This window comes from Triticum aestivum, chromosome 7D (genome assembly GCF_018294505.1).
Source record: "Triticum aestivum cultivar Chinese Spring chromosome 7D, IWGSC CS RefSeq v2.1, whole genome shotgun sequence".
NCBI lineage: Eukaryota > Viridiplantae > Streptophyta > Magnoliopsida > Poales > Poaceae > Triticum > Triticum aestivum.
Window position 1 is genome coordinate 407,369,627 of NC_057814.1, and position 4,760 is coordinate 407,374,386.

Consider the following 4,760-nt stretch of genomic DNA (forward strand, 5'->3'; position numbering starts at 1 on the left):
GTGACAGATCTGCTCCCAGTCCGTGTGGCAGAACAGGGGAACGAAGGCGCTCGACGGTACTCTTGGTGGTCCCCGACCAAGAGGCGCAAAACTGCGAACAGCTCATCATCAGGCAAGGCCTCCGTGCTTAGGCGAATCTTGTCCTCTTCATCTCCAAGGCTCCACAAGGGGCGCGCACGCGCCTGAAGTGGAGCAACGCGCAGCATCAAGAATTCCCTCAGGAGCATGGCCCCTATCACTTTGACCGCCCTCGCATTGCCCGGCTTCAGGTCGGCCTTCATTTGCTCCAACACCGACGACGCCTGCTCGTTAGTAAGCTTTGCACAAGACCACCCCCTGTCGGACTGGGGCATCTCCGTCGGTAGCGCCAAGCGCGGGTGGACGCACTTGGCGCCCATCATGACCCATTTGGCCCTGCGGTTGTCGGCCTTCTTCCCGGTATTCCAGATCGAGTTGGCCTTGCCGGCCGCGATGAAATTGGCGCACCCGGAGATATGACCCTTGCTGACACGGAGGAAGAAGAGGTGGCGCAGCAGAGCCACTGACGGCATCACGCCCAGATACGCCTCGTAATAGTAGGCGAAGATGGACAAGAGAATGATGGAGTTGGGATGAAGGTGCAGCACGTGCAGCCCCGTAGTGGCCAAGGACCTCATATAAGAAGTCAGAAAAGGGGGGAACCAGCCCCGCGGTGATGCTACTCGTGAAAAAGGGGAAAAAGGTACTCCCCTCAGGTTCCGGCGTGTCGGAGGCAACCCGGAGCTCCGTCTTCCCACTCTAGTTGCTCTCCCCCGCAGCTAGTAAGCGCGTGGCGGCGAGGCTCTTCTCCGAGATGCTGGGTGCGTCGAGAGCCGGTTTGTACCAAGCCGGCGACGAGGAGAGCTTCACCTTGTGCGGCGCCATCGGTCGCTGATGCGGTGGAGGATGGAAGCAGATCTAGGGATTTTGGAGGCAGGGCGTGAGAAAGGAAATCTGAGCAAGGCGAAGGGAGCAATGAAGGCAAGCACTGTTCGTGCCAGCCTTTGTCAAGTCGGGCAGTTACCGAGGCAGTGTGGGGAAGCGGAGACGCCCACGTCCAATCAACCGCCACGCGTCGACCAAGACCGCAGGCTATTGGGGGCCCGCGGTGCTTCGCACTTGACCCTTGGCTTCGCCTCGAAGCCAAGCCCGAGCGCGCCTTGGGCCCGGGGGCTACTGTCGGCGTTCTGGGAACAGGGGTCCCCAGACTTGCTTGCCTGCGGCCCACGGCGTGGCTCTGCGAGCGGGCCCATGACGAGGCAAGGCAAGGCAAACCTCGCGAGGTTCTCGTGACGTGAGCCATGACGATCAAGACCAGGCGGGCACCAGCGCGCACAGTGTCCTTGTTTCCTCTTTGGTGCTAAGGAGGCAAGCGCAGACGCGGGGTACCGAGGCGTCAAGCAAAGGTTTCCATATCAGTGCAACGAGACCAAGACCAGCAGGACGACAAGACGGAGGTCACCATGGAGCCCAAGGCGGCGTCACCACCTGAGCCTTTTGCACGCGAAGACTACTTTTGTCAGGATAAGCTGTACTAGCTGTCCCCTTTCAAATTGGCCGTTGTTGGCTCCCTTCCCGCTCAATATTTGGGAAGAGGACCAGGGCCTCTATAAATAGGGCTAGCCACCACAGTAGGAGGGATCGAATCTCATCTTGAGTAATCCTCACCCACACAAGTTCACCAAGCACAAGAACACCTCGACCTCAGGACGCTGTTCTTCCCCTTGTACTGTTCATCCTCAGCCCGAGAGGCAATCCACCACCACCACACTGGAGTAGGGTATTACACCACAACGGTGGCCTGAACCAGTGTAAACCTTGTGTCCCTTGTGCTGTGAGTTCGTCGAGTTAGCCTACGAGATCTTAGTGAAGCTAGGACGCGGATCGGTAGGGGGAGATCTTCGTGCGCACCCCAGAGTTCGAACCTTGAGGGTTTTGCCGGAACCCGCGATCCGACACGCGCGTCGAACGGTGGCCCGTAGAGCAAACCCGACGTGGGCACCGCCGCGGTCTGTGGTCGCCGGCGGTTAAACGCCGACAGTTGATGTGGCACCATTAGCTTAGGTGCTAATCATGTTTAGTTAGCGCCCTGTGTCGATGCCCTGTGGGTCCGTGAGCCTAATTAGGTTAGTTTAAATTTCCTATTTAGATTAGTGCTAATCTTGCGGACCCCACGTGCCAGCTTTGACTTTGGCCAAGTCAGCGTCGACCGGTCCCACCTGCCATCCACCCAAACCAGCCCTAAGACACTGACGTGTGGGTCCCTGCCATCAGGCTTGACCTGGACAGTCATTGTTGACCTGCTGATGTCATGCTGCCGTCATGCTGACGTGGTTAACATTTTCTGGATTAAAAACAATCCTGGATATTTCAGAAAATGCCCAAAACTTCTAAAACTCATAGAATTCAACCGTAACTCCAAATGAAATAATTTATATATGAAAAATTATTAGAAAATCCAAAGAATCTGTTTATGGCATTTCCATGCCTGCTGATCAGATCAATCAATTAAATGGCATTTGAATATCCATATATGGAGTTTGAATTTGGACCTTGGGTTCAAACCAACTTCATTGAATTGTGTTGCTAGTTGCATTAGCTCAAATCACAGCATATTGCCGTGTCATAATCATGCATCATATTGTTGCATTGCATTGATTGTGTTCCCTCTTGTTTGTCGGTATTTGTCCCCTCTCAGTAGGCGTGGTTCTGCCGATGAGTTCGATGACACCGATGAAGAACTATACTATCTTCAGAAGTGCCAGGAAAGCAAAACCCCCATTGTTCATTCTAATACAAACCCACTCTCTCGCTCCTGCTCTCTTTTACTGCATTAGGACAACAACGATTCATCTGTTACATGTTGCGGTAGTTGAACCCCTTTCCTCTGCATGACCTGTCATTGCCACAGTAAATAGATGAAACCCACTAGCATGAGTAGGAGTTGTTTGAGCCCTGATGTGCCTACTCATTCATGCTTGTTTGTCATGCTTGCTACTGCTTAGAGTTGAGTCAGGTCCGATTCATCGGGGATGAATTGGAATGGTGATGAACATGTCCTACTGTGTGTGAGCTAAGTGTGTGAACACGATTTGGTAAAGGTATTGATGAGAGGCCATGTGGGAGTACATGGTGAGTTGTTTCATTGGAACCGTCCTTAGGAACTGAGATCTGTATGTGTGATTTAAGATCAGCTACTACCACCTGTTGGGCCCAAAACCAACGAACCCTCTCGACTTATTAACCGCCCTGTCCTCTGTCCAGGAGTTGCAAGTAGTTTCCGGTGTTTGTAGTATGCTGGAGGCCGTGCGCAGCGCTGACGATGCGGTAGGCACGTGGCCCGGTGTACCGAGACACCCGTTTGGTGCCTCAGGAACCCTGCACACATCATTCGGGGCCATAGTGGAAACCTCGGCCGAACTCCCTGCGGATGGAACCTGAATAGGCGCTAAACATGGACTAGGGACTTGTGTGGTTAGTCAGGTCGTGGCCGACACCCTCGCCAGGCTTCTGCTTGAAGGTTGCCGAGTACATGTCGTGTAAACGGCGATAAGTGGTGAGCGCGTGTCTGAAGAAGTACACCCCTGCAGGGTAACAAAACTATTCAAATAGCCGCGTCTGCGGTAAAGGACTACTTGGTTGCTTATGCAGTTCATACACAAGTGAAAGTGGATACTCTAAAATGCACAAGATAAGCATGAGTGCTATGGATGGCGTTCTCGTAGGGAGACGGGAGAGGATCCATAGTGGTGTATTGATATGGTGAATATGTGGACTCGTGTGCGCCACCTCAAAAGAGTTACTTGCAGTCGTAGTTCAGGATAGCCACCGAGTCAAAGCTGGCTTGCTGCAGTTAAACTCCACCACCCCCTTTGTTGATAATGATGCATATGTAGCTAGTTCCGATGTAAGTCTTGCTGGGTACATTTGTACTCACGTTTTCTTAATTTATGTTTTGCAGAGAGACTTCAGTCACACTAGTAGTTCCGCGTGGACTCCGAGGTTTAGCTTGTTACCTCAGCTACGATCTTGTACCTTGGAAGGGTCTTGTAGATAGTCAGGCTTCTCAACCTTTTTTCATTTGTAGTTGTCTGTACTCAGACATGTTATGATTCTGTTGCTTGTATGCTCTGTATGTTGGGTCATGTGACCCATGATTGTAATTCTTACTATGTATGACTCTCCGGAGCCTTTTAAATAAATACTTTGAGTCGTAGAGTTTTTTGTGATGCCATGTTGTATTTGCAGATATCGAGCATATTGTGTGTATGTTATTGAAATGCTTGGTATGTATGGGATCTGCCAACCTAGTTCTTTATTCTTGGTAGCCTCTCTTATGGGGAAATGTCTCCTAGTGCTTCCACTGAGCCATGGTAGCTTGCTACTACTCCGAAACACTTAGGCTGGCCGGCATGTGTCCTTCTTCGTTCCTATGTTTGTCGCTTCGGGGAAATGTCACACGTTTTTCCTTTAAGTCCTTGTAGCTTGCTACGACTTGGGTTCATACGTTGACGATCGACACATTCGTTGCTGGGTCATGTATGCCTGTCCCTGTAAGTTAGTAGCCATGTCGGCCCGGGTTCTCTATCATATGGATGCTAGCGACAGTATCATATACGTGAGCCAAAAGGTGCAAACGGTCCCGGGCCAGGTAAGGTGGCACCTGTGGGAATACCGTGCGTGAGGCCGCAAAGTGATATGATTTGTTACATGCTAGATCGGTGTGACTTAGGATCGGGGCC